The following is a 20,130-nucleotide window of genomic DNA, read 5'->3' as shown; positions in this document are numbered from 1 at the left end:
TGGAATATTACGCAGCCATCAAAAGGAATGAGATCTTGCCATTTGCAACGACATGGATGGTACTGGAGGGTGTTATGCTGAGCGAAATAAGTCAATCAGAGAAAGACATGTATCATATGACCTCACTGATATGAGGAATTCTTAATCTCAGGAAACAAACTGAGGGTTGCTGGAGTGGTTGGGGGTGGGAGGGATGGGGTGCCTGGGTGATAGACATTGGGGAGGGTATGTGCTATGGTGAGTGTTGTGAATTGTGTAAGACTGTTGAATCACAGACCTGTACCTCTGAAACAAATAATACATTATATGTTAAAAAAAAAAAAAAAGAAGAGGATAGCAGGAAGGGAAAATTGAAGAGGGGGAAATCAGAGGGGGAGACGAACCATGAGAGACTATGGACTCTGAGAAACAAACTGAGGGTTCTAGAGTGGAGAGGCGTGGGGGGACGGATTAGCCTGGTGATGGGTATTAAAGAGGGCACATACTGAATGGAGCACTGGGTGTTATATGCAAACAATGAATCATGGAACATTACATCAAAAACTAATGATGGATGGTGATTAACATAACATAGTAAAAAAAAATAAATAAATAAAAAGTATAGAACAGAGGGTGCCTAAGTGGCTCATTGAGTTGAATATCTGACTCTTGACTTTGGCTCAGGTCATGATCACAGGGTCATGAGACTAGGCCCCATATCCAGCTCTGTACTGGCTGTGGAGCCCCGCTTAAGAGTCTCTCCATCTCCCTTTGCCCCTCTCCCTGCCCTTCTTACTCTGCTTGCACGTGCAAACACACACATGCTCATGCTCTCTACCTCTCTCAAAAAAAAAAAAAGTATAGAACAGAATGTCAGATTGAAATAAATTAAAAGGCAGAAGCAGGTGCAAATATATCAGTAACTACAATAAAACACTAACTGAAAAAAGCCCAAATAAATACAAGATGATTACTTTTTAATTAAAAACACTATAAATGTACTTTCATATATATATATGCAATATATACATATATATATATCCTTTGTATATGAATGCTTATAGGTATAACATTATGTATAATGGAAAGGAAGAGAATAATGTATGTGGAATTCGGATTGCTGTTTGCTTGAGGAAATGGGTTCAAGGGAATCATTTGGGATTGAGGAGGAACATGATGCCAGTTCTCTAGTTTTTGTTTTGATGGTAGATTTCCTTATTACATTATTAAAAATTACTAAATTTACAAAATTATCTAAATATAGCTTTGAAATTATCTAACAGCAGTTTAAAATAGAAATAAGTATTATAGTACTCTTTATCACTAATTTAATATGTGCAAATTTCTACATGTTATATTGTATAATTTTTATTTTAGTGAATATGAAAATATACAAAAGAATTTTCATAGATGTAATTCTGCCCACAAGCTGAATAACCTTTTATGCATTAGGTTAAGATTGTAGCTTTTTCTACTCCAAAATCTTTTACCACAAGAATTCTAGGCAAACCTAAACACTGCAGGTGTGTTGGAAGAAAATGCTTATAAAAAACAGATGTATTTTCCAATTCAGACCTTCCTTATATTAAAGTCATTGTTTAATTAATTTCACACCATATTATCTGGTTGACTTACTCCCTCTCTCTAAGCACCTCTGGGAATATATGAAATATTGTACAGATGCTCTTACAGAGAATTACATTACTAAGTGTCATTAGCATAAATCAACATTCAACATTAATTTAGTGGTTGGGGCTGGGAGGTGACAAACCCCTCTTTTTTTATTCACCTCCAAATTCTTGTCTGTGTTAATAGCTTTGTATGCTCTGAGATTCTCTGCATGGACTGCCTCCTTCCCAGGTGGGATTCTCTGAGGATCCTGACTTCCCACTGTCTGGAATCCATAGGCCTCCCTATGAGTCTCTAATGCCTTTAACATGCTGGCCCTTCTTGGAAACCTTCTTCCAAAGGGTCCAGACTTCCTTTCCTAAACCTTCCCATACTCCTTCATGGGAGATTAAGGAAGGAAGAAGAATGCATGCTGGGTGGAGAAGGAAATATATATGAAGACAAGCGACAGAGCAGAAATCCAAGATCTTGTGTACAACAAAAGATTAGAGATCTGTGATATTAGACTAGATACCTGTGATAGATATTTCAACTTTAAAAATGAAAGGGTGAGTGCTTCTGGCAAGGTAGACAGAGGCTACCCTACAAAGGACCTCACATATATCCTAGAGCAAATGAGCTTCATCCTACAGGTGATGAAGTACAAAAGAAGGATTTGAATCAAAGGTCTTGGTTCTGGATTGGGCTTGAGGAAGACCAGCTCTATGGCAGAGAAGACCCCACCTCCACAACCACCACCTTTTACAATAGTATTCCTATTCTTTTTGTCCTTTTGTTCTAATCATCACATATGTCATACATCTCCACAAATATTATTTGGAAAAAGGTGTGAAAAAATCATGATTCCAATGTTATCAAGTGCTAGAATTGCAGCAATTTCCCACTCAATCCTCATAGTAGCCCAGTGAGGTGGATACTATTTATTACCATCCCCATTTTACAAATCAGGAAAATGAGGCATAGGGTCAAGTAACCTGTCAAAGATCACACAGCAAGTTAAAGAGCCCTATCAAGGGTATCTAAAATAGAACAAGTATTATTAGCTGCTATGCTTTAGCACTTCCCATTAAAATATACTGTGTGGCCTGTAGAACTTAATTACAGTATTCCTATATGAGAGTTTCAGGTATTGAAGAGCTACAGATTGCGTATGAATGAGCCCCATGAGATTCAAGGCTTTGCTCTAAGTATTGCTGAGGTACAGCATAGGAAATATAAAATGTATTTAGTTGGTATTCGGCTGACTCTCCCTGTGGATATTATGTCTGTCCTTAATATAAGTGAACATCTATTAATGGCCATAATGTGGTGTAGGTGGCTAGCTAAACTCACTTAATACATGATTTATTGACATGATTGTTTTACGAAGACATATCTAATCAGTTTTCTCATGTAAATCTTTCCATGTGAAGCATTCCATGTGAGAACATCTTTGTCTGAATACTAGACATTTGAGATGTTCTAATAATGCTTTCCTATTTTGAATGTCATGATGATAAATGCAACTAGCTGAGATAGTTTAATAATCAAAAACAATATTGAAGAAGAAATGGAACTGATATTTCTTTTGTGTCTAATAAATACCAGGCACTGTCTGTATATGATCTCACTAACTCTCATTTTATAAATAAGAAAACTGGGGCTCAGAGAGATTAAGGAAAGGACCTCACCCAGTATTTTCTAGTTAATAAGTAGTAATGCTGGGATTCAGCCTAGGTGCATCTGAACCCACAGACTGCTCTTCCCACTGCAACATACTCACTGCGACGTGCTCACTATGTCTATAACAATATGCAAACATCTGTGAATATATTAACAAAAGGAAACATTAAATATACAACTCTGAATGATTGCCTGAGCATTTTGACCTACAGGGCAGCACTCTAATGATTTGGCCAAAAATCTTCCCCAAATTTGCAGCTTTGGGTTTCTGTACAACAGGAGGTTAGGTTAGAGGTACAACATAAATGGCCGTCTGGGTGATTTCCTCATTTGTCAATATATGACCAACTTTCTGCAAGCTAAACACTTTCATTGGACACCCCTGAGTAGAGTGTGGGCAGAAGATGAAGATTTCCTTTTAGAGCCACAATTATAATCTGGGAATAATAATAATCTTTGAAAAGATTATTGCCTATTTTTCTTCTTGATGGTGCCTATTCAGACTTAAGCATGGTTTTGTATATTTGAGCTATATATATGTATGTGTATATACACATGCATACACACGTACACTCCAACCCAAATTGCTAAGGACACACTTGAACTCCCCCACAAAAGTAGTTATAATTATCCTATGGGCTGTACCAATATTCCTTGAGATCTGCTATCTATATTCATAGCCACACCCACTTCTAAATTACATTACAGAATACATTAATAGCCTCAAGCTCACCAACCAATGGGCTGAGCCCTTGGTATACAAATACCTACAGACTCACATATTTTTTTCTATTTCTACCATATTAATCAAAATTCTACTACTGAACTTCTGGTTGTTTGTTTTGCTCTGCAGTTTCCTTCCAGACTTGATACACTCGTTTCGCAATTGTAGCCTTTTAATAGAGCCCTGAAAAAGCTGATGGCTTCTCCTCTAAGACTCCAAACACCATTTTGTATAGCCATAATTACTCTCAGGGATCCTGTTTTGAATGACAACACTTTCTACCCACCAGTGTTGGACTTCCTTGTGTATTGAGGATGGACTTTACCATATTTCTTTGGGTCTTATATAAGGAAACCTCTGTCCCTGAGAAAGAAATATACAGTCAGGGAACAGCCCCAGTCATACCTAGCCCCTGCTCCCTGTTCTTGAAGAGCCTGAGTTGCTATGGACCCAACATAAGTCATTCATGTGAAATATACATCCATTTCTGCTTCTCTCTTCCCATCCAATCTGTAGTTTTTGTGCTTTTCTTATTTTAAGCCTATACTATTCTTTCTTCTCCAATTCATCCTACATATCACTGTCAAATCAGTATTCCCAGGATTTAACTTTGTAGCTTCTCATTGTCTGAAATAACCTGAAAAATGTTAAGCCTCACATAGAATACCCTTCACACTGTGGTTTTTCTGGTCTTTCCAGACATACCTCCTCTGTGTTTTCTCCCTCCTACTCTATATGCTTATCCAAATTGACTGGTTTTTATTCTCTGATCACTCTTCTCCTTACCTGTACCTAAAGGAACCCCACTTCCTACTTCTCCATCTGTTTCCATTTACCAGTTTTTCAAGGCTTTTTTTCTCCATGAAATTCCCCCTCTTAAAGAATTTTGCATTTGAAATAAAGCTTTGAAGTCATTGAATCCAATAATTTATTTCATGATTTTCTCCACCCTAAAATATCCTCTGTTAGTGGTCACCTAGTTTATTTATGTCTGATGACAAGTATGTATGTACCTAGACTAAGCTATGTACTGTGTCTTATCTATATCTTGCCAGTGTCTTGTACATTTTAGAGTCATTGTAAATGCTTGAAACATGTTTCCTAAATGAATGAATAAATGAAGGAATGATTGCCTATCTCTCAAGGCACTGGCCAGCTAACTTTTTTCTGTAAATGGTCACATAGTAAATATATTTGCCGGCTGTATGGTCTCTGTCTAATCTTCTCATATGTTTATAGCAAGAGAGTAGACATAAACAATGTATAAAGAATAAGACTGGTTTTGGCAGCCTGTAGTTTGCCAGCCCCTGTCTTAAAGCAGTAAAAGCCATCTTGAGACAGTTTTTAGTATTCTTCATCATGTTACTTCAAATCTCTCTAACTAAAATTTTATGACTCTTATTCAGATGTTCCAAAACAATTTGTGTGTTTCCTCTGATCATGTTCAGTTCTTTCAGTCATTCCTTATAGTATTTTGAATTTCTTCACTAACTTAGCCTTTCTTCCAGATTATGTTCCATTTGTTTGTGGATCTTATAAAATTTGGTTTCCAAAACAAAGCAATACTCCCTATTGATATGACAACTGAACAGTAAAGCAGGTTCATTTCCTACCTTCCTTTATTTACTGCAGGTATAATATTAAAGCCTAAGATAGCATCAAAATGTGTGGGAAACACATCACATTTCCTATTGATTCAAAAGTCATACTTCTGGGGGAGCCTGGGTGGCTCAGTCGGTTCAGTGTCTGACTCTTGATTTTGGCTCAGGTCATGCTCTCAGGGTCATGGGATCAAGTCCTGCATCAGGTCCCCACTCAGTGGGGGAATCTGCTTGAAATTCTCTCCCTTTCCCTCTGCTCTCCCCACATACTCTCTCTCTCTCTCTCTCAAATAAATAAAAAAAAAGTCATACTTTTATTCTATATTCCTTTCCAAATCATTCTGTGTTAAGTAGTGGGGTTTTTTTGTGAGGTGGGGGAACCAAGTAAAAATCTCATATTTTCATAATATTACTTTCTTATCTTATTTTAAAAGACTAAATGATATTAAGGACTAGTTTTAAAATTATAAGACACCTATAATTACACCCTGGCTCCTCAATTCCTTGGCCAATGCTTTTTTAACCAACCATATTCATCAAATGCATCTTGTTACCTTTAGTTCATCACTCAGTTATTTGCTATATTTGTCCCATTTAGTACTATCCCTTTTATCTCATCTATTCACACATGCATTTATTCACTCATTGTAAGTTGTGTACTGAGTGCTTACCATGTGCCATTTACCATGTGAAAGAGAGAGACATACCTTTTGCACAGTGCTTACAGTAAGCCTTGACATCAGGCCACAAATGCACCATGTGATTCCTGAACATTCCACACAAATCCACATTTCTTGCTGTGCCATATGATCTCTAGGATCTACCTCATATATCCAAACATACTCCTATTGTGGGATTAATCCAGTTTTCCATATGTTCCCTGACATTTAGTTCTGGTACACATTTTGATTCTGTTCTTTCTCCTTTGTCTTTCCATTTAGGTTTCGTCTTTCTGAATATTCCTTTTGGTTCCCCTTCAGGGATGCTGGCTTGGATACACTCTACGAGCTGTCTCTTATTTAAACAGCATCAAGCTGTACACCCTTCCTGTGCTTAGTTTGGCTCTTGGGACTTAACTTGTCCCTCAGGTTGAGGGAAAATGTTGCCCTCTATTTAGAGGCAGAGTATAGACTAAACACTGGCCTCCTGATACCTTGCTCAGTGGTTTTTTAACCATACTGCTTCCCCAGAGTGGTAGGAAGGCATGATTTCACATTAGTTAACATGGACTCTATTTGCCATCTCTGTCAATAGGACCAGAGCTGACAAACATAAAATAAATCTGCCTTTACTCTCCTGCAAGTGCCACCTCAGCAATTTTTACAAACTGCCTCCTCATCTCCAAACCATTCCTTTGGCTCCAGCCTGTCACCAGTTCCTATATAATTCACCCTGCAAGTTAAGACATTTCCCCAACCTCCCCCTTTTACTTAATTTAAAATTAAATAATTTTAGGTATTCTTTGAAAAACTATTTCAAAATTAAATTCTTACAACATCATTTTCCACTGATATGCTCTGTCCTGGAGAGACCCTTGGGTTACAAAGTCAACCCCATGCCTTTATCTGTAAGTCTTTGTTTGTTAGTCCACATTTTCGTATATACTACTGTGATGTTAAATGTAGTGTAACATGTCGCTTTCTGTACTGACAGTCACTCAGCTATACTAGTTCTGGGTGTCATGGGCAAAAATTGACTCTTTTCCCTGAACCCAAAAAAATTCCTTACTAGGCATGGAGGAGACTTTTACTGATGTGGTTTTAAGAGGATGCCAGATGTACTGGCATTCTAAGTCAAGGTAAACTCCTTGTGAATAAGTGGTGAACATCTTTGTATCTTCTACAACCCCAATTATAATGATTAATGAACTGGTGTAAGTCTATGTTGCTGCCTTTCTGAAGTTTACAGGTTTACATGTTAATGGCTTTGCTTAAGAATAATGAATGACCCCAGAATAAATTTAGAATGCCTGACTGTACAGTTCTACAAAATTATCAATCATTAGGTGAACAATAGTCTAATAAAGGTTTCTGGGAGCCCTTTTTTCTTAAGCCCTTCTTTACTTATTTGAGAGAGAGAGAGAACATGAATAGGGGGAGGGGCAGAGAGTCAAGCAGACTCCCCACTGAGCACGGAGCCTGACTCTGGGCTCAATCCCAGGACCCTGACATCATGACCTGCACTGAAGGCAGATGCTTAACCAACTGAGCCACCCGGGCGCCCCTGGATGTCTTTAATGTAAAGCTCACTGAATGGAGTATACTGTACAAAACCTGCTACTTCTTAGTAAAAAGGCCAATTCACTAGCTTTATGCTTCATTTGAAATGTTTCCCATGTTCCTAGCTTTGCTTTATTGCCCCACATCTCCACATGGGATATATAGTGCAGCTTCTGTGGGGAGGTTCCTATCCCAGTTATCACAAGTTGAAACTCTTCACATCCCTCTGATGTTTCAGAGTTTCTCAAAACTTAGGTAGGCCCCAATGAAATAATATAATAACCTTTTGTCCACCAACTGAAGACAAGTAAAATAAAACCAAAGCTAGAAGGGCTTCTTCTGTGTGTAATAACTATTTCCTGCCCTCCTTGTGGCCAGGTTAAATATGTTTCTTGGAATTTTCTTGTCTCAGTTTTCTGTCAGAGGAATACAATCTAACACCTTGGGTTTATTTATCATGTGGAGTCCTTAGTGAAGTATAATGGCCAGATGACATGAGTAAATTCATGTCCATGATGCCACATACATTTAGACAGAAGAGTACGGTGATTTGACCCAGTATTAAGAGTTGGTAAGTGAGAAAAAGGAATTGGTGATGTGGAATTTCTTTGGGAACAGAGCAAAGAGGTACAATGATTTCCAGAAAAGAGACTACAGAGACATGGTGACCACTGAGTTGCACTGTTCACTGGTTGTAAAATCCTAACGGCATTCCCTCAAAACTGCATAGAATTAGGTAACTTCTGTGTTCTGATCGTAAATGCTGCCTGAAGTAATATTTTACTGGACCGTAAATCATTCTGAATACATGTCATGCCTGATAAAATCCTTACATTTATGGTAGAAAATGTAAGCCCTTGTTCCATAACTAATCTTTTACGTTTTAAAAACAGAGAAATCTGGAATTTTTTTCTAGAAAAATGGCATGATTAAAAGACCATTCTTTGAAAATGGTCTAGCAGGGCGCCTGGGTGGCTCAGTTGGTTAAGCGACTGCCTTCGGCTCAGGTCATGATCCTGGAGTCCCGGGATCGAGTCCCACATCGGGCTCCCTGCTCAGCGGGGAGTCTGTTTCTCCCTCTGACCCTCCCCCCTCTCGTGCTCTCTCTTTCTCATTCTCTCTCTCAAATAAATAAATAAAATCTTAAAAAAAAATGGTCTAGCAAAACTAGGGATTTTGGCCAAACTAACCTGGGAATTAGTCTTGAGATACGTTTTATAACCAGATATACACCCATATATGCATATGTATGTACATATATATTTTAATATAATAAAAATCAGTATGTGTGTGTATGTATGTCTATTAATTTATCTCATTCTGGATTTCAAGAGGTATAAATACATTAGTTTAATGTTCCAATGGTGGCATAATTGTAGATACTGTGTAACACTGAAGAATGCTTTCTGACTTACAAGCTTAAACATAACATTATTGGCCATGTTGAAAATTAAATTAAGCTTTTTAAAAAAAAATTATTTATTTGAGAGAGCGAGAATGAGCAGGGGGAGGGGCAGAGGGAGAGGGAGAGAGAGAATCCCAGGCAGACTCCCTGCCAAGGATGGAACCTGACCCGGGGCTCAATCTCACAACCCTGAAATCACGACCTGAGTGGAAATCAAAAGTTGGATGCTAAACCAACTGAGTCACCCAGGCACCCCTAAGCTGTTCTTTATGGAAAACAGGAAGATATTATGGATACGATATGGGCTTTAGAGGTAGTTGTATCTGTGTCCAATGTTTAGTGCCGTGTCTTCTGAGTTTTGTAATCTTGCTTTAGGTCAGTTTTCATGATAGAGAGAGAGGCTCTGAGATGGAAGTTTTTATACAGGAAGTTTGTTGGGGAGTGTACATGGAATCAATATTATTGAAGGTGTTCCAGATAGACAAAAGGGGGCTTGGCCTATGTACTCCTTTACTGATGAGTCATTGGATGTAAGCTGCCTGTGGGAGAGGGAATAATCTGGGTGAGTCAGTGCCATTTGGTAGAAGAAGAAAAATCTCCAGAGAGGAAGTCAGCTGTGAGCCATCAGAAGCCAACACTTGAGGCAGCTGGGGAAATGACTCCCTTGTCCTGAAGGGGGATGTGGGTGATGACCTGCACCATCTACTGTGTCGACTTCTTGTGACATTTGGCTCTTCTTGCTTCCTATAATAAGTTTATTCCATCTGGGAGCAGCTTCTCCGGGATTCCTTAGTAGGTCACCTTTCTTCAGAAAACCTCCAACAGGAAGATTAGTGGGGACCACAGTCCCTGCTGATGCACCTAGTCTCAAGACCACAACAGTACTGATACTTACTATCTTCCTATTGTCTTCTCTCTTCTACTACCCATTCTAGAATTCCTTCTTCCTCTGCCAGCTCCTCTACTGATATATGTGGCTTACCTTGTAGGCTGGCATAGACCATTACTGAGGGGTCTGAACCTCTCCTCACCATTCCCTTCTTAGGTCATGGCTGTGGTACTTGTCTGTTTACTACCAAAAATAGGCAGGAAAATACTAGGAAATGCTCTGTGAACCACTTGGATATCAGAAATTCTTCCCTGCCCTCGTTGTAGGACGGCAGCTCTACTTCTTCCTAATGATCACTTAGCCTGCCAGTATGGGGACTTAATCTTAGTTACTTCTTTGATCAAGGCTGGTCAATTTGCCAAGTTAAAAAAAGAGAGAGAGAGAACACAGGCCAATTTGGAATATTTGGGTAAATAAATTATTTCAGTGATCTTAATTTTTCTCATTTATAAAGCTGAAAGTAAAAATACCTGTCTTGCAATTATGGGATTTAAAAACATGTCTGTAAAGTACTTGTATACGGTAGGTGCTCAGTCACTGATTATTAATACCGAAAAACTCCTGAACAATCACTGCTGATTTCCAGTGGGTCTCCATCCTTGCTTGTGGCCCTGGTTGTAGAGATCTGGCAAAGTGGAAGTAAGGCAGGCAGATAAGATGAATTAGGAGAGACCCAGTTCCCATTCTACCTGAGAGCTCACTTACTAAGATTTTTCAGTGATTGACATTGAATTTTACTTTGTTTTGTTGGCTTTCTTTTTGAAATAATATAATTTTTGTGTTTATTTTTGGGTGTCCTTAATTCTATCTTTTTATATTTTTCTGCTTATCAAAAAAATGCTTATTCACTTATAAACATTTCAAGCACTGAGAATTCATTAATCATGGTGGGGGGTGAGTTCCTTCTTTAACTTATTACTAAAAGACAATTACTTTAAGTATTTGGTATCTCTTCCCCTAGATTTTCTTCTATGCAAAATCAGATATTACATATATGTAAATAAATGTATACATTTAACAGAAGTAAGATCATATTAGACATACCGTTTCACAACTTGCTGTTTTAACTTAACAGTGTTTTATGGGCATTTTTCCAGGACACATAGTGTGAACCCTGCTTTTTAATAACTTTAATATCCTATTGTATTCTATTGTACCACAAAGTATTTAGTGGATCTTCAGGCTACTTCTATAGGTTTTCATTATTAACGCAATGCTGTAATGACTACTCGTATACTTCTAGCATAAATTCTAGAAATGTAACTGTTGGGTCAGAGGGCATGAAATATTCTAATCTTAATGAACAGTGCCAAATTCTCCTTCAAAAATATGGCATTGAATTTCACTCTGCACAGAGGTTTATTCCATTCTTGGGATAAGACTATAAGTTCTATCTTTTAGGAGTAAGTGTTACAGACAGTGCCTGTCTGCCAGGAAGCCGACTACACTTCACAGATACTGAAAAAAACTGGTTTTGGAAAAGAGAGACTGTCAGTGAATCAGTTCACCAATGTGCACTGATACCAATGAATGAAACGGAGGCTTTTGACATTGAACTCATAAATAGACTTTCAAGTCTGACAGACCTGATTTTAAGCCTTACTCTACTATTTATTAGCTGTGTGATGTTAGGTAAATTACTCAATATTCCTGAATCTTATAAAATTGATAGTAATATGACTTACCTCATGGGCCTTGGTATGAAGGTTAATTGAGAAACATAGGTAATTCACATACACCGGCATGTAATATACACGTATGTCCTCTATATGTCAGCCTGATTGTACCTTGCCTGCCCTATAGCAATTATTAGCTATTCTTATGATTATTATTATGCTTTTCCAGAATACATATCTGAGATCCCAACAGGATGTTTTTTTTCAGGGCTTTTTCTCTCACCTCCTCATTCCTCAAAGAGAACAATAACTAGAAAACATTGGTTGGGTAAATACTGCATTATCATAATTACAATTTCCCTGAGAAAAGTGGCTTGCAGTTTGAATATTCAGCATCATAATTACAATTTCCATAAGGAATGTAGAACAGTTATTATAAACAACACAATAATCACTTGGTCCGTAAGGGAGAATAGATTATTGGGGGAGCAAAGAGGGAAAAGAAGCAAAAGCCTATGTTCTAATCAGCATTCAAGAATAGAAATACAGAACCTGAGAGTAAATTGTAATAGCCTCTTAAAATACTCTTGTCTGAATTTATCAAAAACTCTTATCATGATGGCACATTTCCATGGGTTGATTAATTGCTGCCTATATATTTTCTTCTTATATGTAATTTAGTTTTATCATTTTTATTAAACATCCCCTCTGTACTTTTTCTCATTGTCATTGATAATTGCTTTGCCTCCCCCAATTTTTTTTTTTAAGATTTTATTTATTTGCGAGAGAGAGAATGAGAGACAGAGAGCATGAGAGGGAGGAGGGTCAGAGGGAGAAGCAGACTCCCTGCTGAGCAGGGAGTGGGACTCGATCCTGGGACCCCAGGATCATGACCTGAGCCGAAGGCAGTCGCTTAACCAACTGAGCCACCAAGGCACCCAGCCTCCCAAAATTTTAAAAAGCTAACTATCATGAAGTACAAAAAGCACAAAATATTTAAAAAAGAAACTATTTGGGGGAGAAAAAGTTTTATCAGTATTTCTCTCTTCACAGTTAAATGTGTTTCCTTTGTCAAGGGAAAATGGGTAAAAGGTTTTTTTTTTTTGTTTGTTTGTTTTTTAATGCTCTTTTTACTGTCATGTTGCCTTAATTGGGTTTCCCTTAAATGTTCTTTTTTTTCTTGTCTTTTTAATTTTTTTAGGTGAGATGAGAAAAACAAAATGCAGCTTTCAAGGTTGGTACTTTTCATGATGTTTTAAAATGTCTCGTTAATATGAAACAGTATAAAAGAAGCAGAGCAAAATATGTCCTTAGCTTCTCACAGATAGTGATTAGAGGACATTATGTCTTTATTTTTCATATTCATAGATGGAAAAGTACAACAGATATTGTAACAGAATGCAATGTAACAATCAAGTATTACCCCTGATTAAATCTTTGCCAGAATTATAAAGTTGGAAATATTCAATATTTTTCTACCTCATCCATCCATTTATCCATTCACCCATGAATCCATTAATCCATCCACTCACCATTATATTTTTTCAGTGAATACTTATTACTTACATATTGCACATAAGCTCACCTTCACCATATTCTCAATTCCACACCTTCTTCCAACCCTTCTCACTGTTTCTGGCAATAAACTTTCACCTCTTATCACAGGTCTTCAATTTAGCTTGCTGTATTTGATAAAGAAGCAGTGTTTCCACAATATTGCTCAGTTAATAGGTGTTCAGATATGTCTCTTCCCAAATAACTGGGGCAAAAAGGAAATCATCAGTGTGATAATAAGGAATCCTCCTCTTTACATAATGATACATTGTGTAATGTCCTTCACTGTTTTGTGATTATTATATATAACTATCATATAGTTTAGAAGTATATCTATATACAGTAGTCTATAATATCAGCTATCCTTCATCAGAATTCTAGTGTATAGTTCTTCTTTTTATCTTGTTAGCAATCTTAAGACTCTGACCAAGAGGGGCGCCTGGGTGGCTCAGTTGATTAAGCGACTGCCTTCGGCTCAGGTCATGATCCTGGAGTCCCGGGATCGAGTCCCATATCAGGCTCCCTGCTCAGCAGGGGGCCTGCTTTTCCCTCTGACCCTCCTCCCTCTCGTGCTCTCTGTCTCTCATTCTCTCTCTCAAATAAATAAATAAAAATCTTTAAAAAAAAAAAAAAAGACTCTGACCAAGAACAGGTGTGTTACACTATAAATTTAAAAATGAACAAAGCAGTCCAGATGCACATGAATGGCTCTTTGTAGGAACAGCAGTGGTGGATTGAAGCAAACTTCATGAGAAGCAGAGGCTGAAAATTTTCTGCTGAGCAAGTGTTAGTGAATGGAAATTTGATAGTAGAATACTCCTTATACTAAGATGGATAAATATTGTTTTAACTTGGAGGGCTGTTTTATTGTTTCATTTTAATGAACATTAGTATACTTATTTTACTTTTTAAATATTTATTTATTTTCAGAATACTTTAAAAAGGCTTTCTCAATTATTCCTTTACTATCTTTGATTTCCCCTAACTCATTTTTTTTAAAATAAGGTCCCAAGGTCCTCAATAGGAAATTCTGCTATCAGAGGTGCTTTCAGAAACTTAACTGTGATAATTGGGAAGGGACTCCAGTGTCTGTCTGCTGATCTAATTTAATTAACTAACCTAAATTAAAATAGTCTAAATTATCTCAGCCATCAATCTATTTAATTATAATACTTACTGGGAGGCAGTGAATAGTGGCTGAGAAGTTAGGCTCTAGAATCAGATTGCCTGAGTTTGAATCCTGTTTACTCATCTACTATTTGTGTTTTGGGTGAACTTATTAGCATCTCTACTACTTGATTTCCCTAGTTGTAAAATGAGAGAAAAAAAGAGTCCTTACCTCATAAGGTTTGTTGGGGAATAAATGAGATGATGTATTTACAAATCACGTTGGCATGTTGTAAGAAGGCAGTAAATGATAGTTGCCATTATTACTTTGTTTCATGACTGTTATTGTAAAACATTATTAGAGGCAGGCAGCATCTTCTCTGAATTAAACTTCTCTCATGGACTTGATCTTTCATCACCATCACAGATGTATTCATTATATGGTCAGTTTTGTTCCATGTGAAAATATGGATAACCTGGGATTGCCCATCAAACAGTGACATCTTGTTGTAACAAACTGCATCTGCTTTTTTTCTAAATATAAGATTTTGATAAATATCACCAAGGTGAGGGAAATAAGCAATCTGAAGTGGTTGCTGTGGGGAGAAGAGAAACTATAGTAGCAAGGAAGGAGTCAGTGCTTCTAAAGGAGAGGTTTGGTGCCAACTTTTAAATCTTGCTCATCCAGAAACTAGCATTGTCTGTGCTTTTGTGTGCAGAGAGTCCCTTCATTCATGACGATGTGAGGCCTGACGGACAGACGAGAGGCTGCACATGGGTGGGAGAGAGAAAACATTGAGGAAAGGTTGGAAATTATTCTTCCACAGCAATAAAAGTGTTAGGACATCTGAAGGGAACAGTGGAAGAGCGATATAAAGGGATGATGGAACTAAAGCCCCCTCCTCTTGGCGAGATCTGTAGTTTTGTGTGTATGTATTGTCCATGTGAATCAAAGCAGATGAGGAAAGTCAGCCTTCCCTCAACTAGACCAGCCAGTGACCTCACACCAGGTGACCCATATACAAGCTTCATCCAACAGCAGCCTCTTGGTCCTGGAGCTCATGGTGAACCCAAAAGCAAGAGGTCTGAGTGAAAAGATCCCACCTTGTTCAGTCTCTCTGAGAGAGGCAACAGACACTCCAAAGTCCACTAGACTGATGCCATAAGGAAGAGAAATTTGCCAGCTTCACAGATAAGCCCCTGAATTCATTTTGACACATATTCTGGCAAATATGTAAACATGTTAAACTTAGACTTTCTATAGGGAAAGACCCCTTTCCGATCCATTGGAGAAAATGACATTTCCAATTCAGTCTCATAGAAATTCACCAAACAACGTTGGGTAGTACTAGAAATTCTTAATCTGGCCTCTGAGCTAGCAAGATTCAAAACTGAATTTATACATAAACATACTTGTTTATGGGGGGGAGTACAACTCTGCACAAGGGTTCTCATCTGTTAGGGTTTGAAACATTACTGGCTGAAATGAAATTATGGTCCCTACATTGGATTCCACGGATAAATGGTAAAACTTAATTACCTCCAATCTTGGGAAAGTACAGTAGTTAAGGAGAAATAAATAGAAAAAAAAATTATTGATGACTCCAGAACCACCTCCAGGAAATCCTTAAATATCTGATGGAAGCACTCCTCTTTTGAACCTGCTCTGACAGCCAGTCTATCCCTACAATATCCCATGGACACTCTGTCACTTATATACACTGTAGGTGGGCTTTTTTGATGGCTCACTTTAGGCCCTATAGGTATACACATGCCCTTCTTGTGAAAAAGAGTCACAGTTACAGACTTTTAGGTCTAAAAAAATACTTCAACTGTTATTCATTTTAGTCTTCTCTTTTTTCCCTTCAGATAATGAAATTCAGGCCCACAAAGGTTAAGCAACTGTTTTAAGTCATTCATCTCACTAGTGACAAAATAGGAACTACAAGCATATCGTTTAACTCCTTCTTTACCATGGGCCATCCCAGACTTCTTGATAAAGAAGATAGGAAGATCTTTTGTTTGGGGTAGAAACTATTTCTGAAACACTACATTTGATACCATCCTGTTGACTAAAACTGTTATTTCTCTCTTCTACTGTTAGGTACTTCTCAATTCATCCTACTTCCCTGACTATATCATGAGTTCCATAAGGATAAAGCTTATGGCTACTATTTCTTTGTATTTTTACCATATTTATAAGGTTCTAAATAAATATCATGCAGTTTATTTTGATTCTAAACCTTGTCAAGAACACTGACCCCCCACCTCTCTTCCAGCTCACTGAATTCCACTGACATTTGTAGAAGACCCAGAAAAAAAAATCATATTCCTTGAAGGTGACCAGAGAACAAACATACTGTTGGGTTTTGGGTTGAATTCTCTTTTGTTCTGTTTCTGCCAACTCTGCTACAGGAATGGAGAAATAATAAATAGATCAAAATCAACTCATTGCCATATATATTAGAATATGAGTGGGGGTGATCAAAAAGTATCATTTAAACATTCAGCTGGGATAACTTGGATTTAATGATTTGCAACCTAAACTATCAGAATTATCAGGGAAGAAAGAGAAGACCAACTGAAAATATGAATGCATGTTTATCTCATTAGCAAATAGCAAGGAGGGTCCAGAAGCTAAATATTAAGAATGGACTCAATTTTTTTTAAAATACAGATGAAATGCTACAAATAAAAAAAAAACTAATTTCCTTTTTATTACAAATTCTGAATCTAATTTCCTTTTGTCCTTCCTGTGTATTTGAAAATAGGATGTAGCGCTTATTTCCCTGTCAGGGATGTCTAATATTTTCACCCTGGAAGTGTTGTGTTTGGATTTGAGCACCACAAAAGCAGAAGGCTGTAAATTACCTATTTTGCCCCAAGTCTGTATGAATGTCATTCAAAGAAACACAGATCCGATGATGGTTATTAATTAAAGTGAAATTCCAGTGTTCATTTGGCTCTTTCAAAGATGACTTAGGGTGATCAGATTTATAAACCACAGCAACCATTTTCATAATTCCCTTCCTCAATCTGTGCTTTCACAATGCAATGATTCAAATCTTATCACATATCAGACCATTAAATTCCCCTTAAGCACCAGTTCTTGCAGTTTTTGTTTTGTATCTCTCACTCTCCTTTCCCCCCACCCCCCGCCCACATTTTGTCCTGTAGTTTGACCTAGTCTTTCTGCCTAAAACCTCTGTCTGTCCCTCTCACCTTTCTGATTTGATCTTGGCATATACTCCACGTTTTCCAATGAGAGAAATTAAGCTAAGGCAGCCTAAAGCTTATCATTATTGGCTTGACAGTGCTTTCCAAGGAACTTAACATACCAAATAAACAAGCCCAATTAGTCAAAAAGACATTTGTTTAGAATTTGAATCTTGGGAATTAGCAGACTGTAGCAATGCTAAGCATATTCAAATGTTAGCAAATCTTGTCCTAGCCATATATATTCTGTATATGAATACAAAATACATACACAGTACATGTATATGTGTATACATGCCCAGCAACGAAGATGGGGATGGATGCAAATAGTGCTGTTAGGCGAAGACAGCATGCATAGTGAACCCAGCAATGGACTCACTTCTAACTGAATCAGGTGATGAGGCAGGTGATTATTATTAGTATATTACTATGGTATAGCATTACATGGCTTTTTAAACTATGAAGCTATATTACCTTGATAAAAATAAAAGCCAAATTTAAATGTATTTTTAAAGATTTTATTTATCTATCTTTCTATTTATTTATTTGAGAAAGGGAGAGAGGGCACGAGAGAGAGCATGAGCAGGGGGAGGGAGAGGGAGAGGAAAGCAGGCTCTCTGCTGAGCAGGGAGCCCGGAGTGACTGGGGGCTCAATCCCAGGACCCTGGGATCATGACCTGAGCTGAAGGCAGACACATAACCAACTGAGCCACCCAGGAGCCCCTAAATGTATTTTTAAATATAAATAATTTGTAATTTATTCTAGCTTTAAATCCTGGCCTTGCCACTTACTTGGGGAAATCATTTCCTCTTTTATTGTTGTTTTTTCTGGTTTGTTTGCTTAAATATTGGGCTTCATTTTAATTTTCCTCATAAAGGAGTTAATTCAGGTGAATGATCCCAGCTTAATATCTGCTAAGTGAGTCCTCCAGCATTCATTTCCATTTCCCTCTGAAGAAACTGAGAAACATGTTGCTGTTTTCAAATATCAAAAGGAATCGGATGTGGAAGAGAGATGTGATCAAGCCTATGGTTCCAAGTGATAATATAAGAAACCAGAAGGCTCAAGGAAACGTATCAGCTCAATATAAGGAGAAGGAACATTATTGTAAAACGTGGCTGTCCTGGGGCACAGGTAACTTGTGAGTTCCTCCACAGTAGTTTTTTTCTTTTTTTAAGATTTATTTATTTATTTGAGAGAGAGAGAGAACAAGTCGGGGAGGGGCAGAGGGAGAAGGAGAGAGAGAATCTTCAGCAGACTCCCCACTGAGCACAAAGCCTGACTCATGGCTCAGTCTTACAACCCTGAGATCATGACCTGAGCCAAAACCAAGAGTCTGATGCTCAACCAGCTGAGCCATCTAGCTGCCCCTACAGTAGTCTTTCAAACATAGCCTGACCGTCCTATAACAGGGGTTAAATACAGAGGAAGCACTAGCACTGGGAGGTCAACCAGTTTATGTTTCAGATTCTTCTTTTGAATAAACTGGATGATGCTATGCCCAGTTTCTACTCCAGGAATGCAAAGACCACCAGGGAAGCAGGCTGTAGTTGGCAGAGTAGCTGCAGAGATTACAAGAGAAAACAGGCTTTGACCGCTTTAAGCAGTAAGAAAAATGTAAAAAATTACAACAATTGGAGCCAAATTTGACCCCAGAATTAACGTGGTGAAAAGATCAGAGACCCCATAAACAGTCAGGACAAAGTTCCAATACCTCATCTGAAAGCAGCACAGCTCTCCTGGGAAAAGTTTGATTCAGGACTTGCTTTTTACTATGGACTACCTGCTTTCCCAGGCACACAGACAGACTTGTATGTATCCTCTGCCCAGGAGCACCCTTCCTTTTCCTCCTCTCTCTGCTTCTAAGGTCTCTGAACTAGCCTCAAACTAGGTACATTCCCTATAGAAGGAAGAGGAGGGGAGAAACAAAAAGGACTCATGGCAGCTGGAGCTTTGTCCCCCCTAGCTCTTGTTCTTAATCTTTACTCTGAAGGGGAAGTTTAAACCCCCAAATAGGTGGCCTCCTTTTCTCCCTCCCTTCCCCAGCTTGGCTTTCTCCCAGGCTCTGTCAACTCCCCTTTTTTTCCTCACCTGCCACCTCCGTGATCACCTTTTACCCAGGTCTTTTGGAGGTGCTTTTTAGGACAGAAGTGTGGCCCCAGGATCTTGTATCATAGGATGTTGTAGATTTGCTTTCTGGCAATGATTGTTCATGTACTATAGTGACTGTCTCTGCAGCCCAGATCCAGCTCTTAGCATTTAGCCATATTTCAATTGTCCATCCAATACCTGGGCAATTAAGTGCATTTAATTAGTTCCAATTAACTTTTCACATTCTGATCCAAGTGACGTATCCAGTCTCCTGTCTGGTCTTCCCTACCAAGCTCCCTTTTGTTCCAGCCAAACTAAACTCTGCAGATCTTCTCTACTAAGAATGTCCTTCCCTCTTAATTCCTCTCTGGCACACACTGACTAGATGGATTCAAATATCTCCTCCTCTGTGAAATCTTCTTATACTCCCCTGTTCA

At 38.1% G+C, this 20,130-nt stretch overlaps 1 long non-coding RNA gene across 1 annotated transcript in view; it reads left to right on the top strand.

Moving 5' to 3' along the window:
- The window catches only part of LOC135362734 (uncharacterized), a 910,668-nt gene that overhangs the window by 817,893 nt on the left and 72,645 nt on the right, over positions 1 to 20,130 (top strand). The window contains exon 5 of the long non-coding RNA XR_010407811.1: positions 12,926 to 12,958. This is a non-coding gene — a long non-coding RNA (uncharacterized LOC135362734). The remainder of the gene's footprint in view (positions 1 to 12,925; positions 12,959 to 20,130) is intronic.

This window comes from Mirounga angustirostris, unplaced genomic scaffold (assembly GCF_029215605.1).
Source record: "Mirounga angustirostris isolate CCGP_5_RB_7025 unplaced genomic scaffold, mMirAng1.0.hap1 SCAF_15, whole genome shotgun sequence".
In the NCBI taxonomy this organism is placed as follows: Eukaryota; Metazoa; Chordata; class Mammalia; order Carnivora; family Phocidae; genus Mirounga; species Mirounga angustirostris.
The sequence above is the reverse complement of the archived record's forward strand: the minus strand, read 5'-3'. Positions and strand labels throughout refer to the sequence as shown.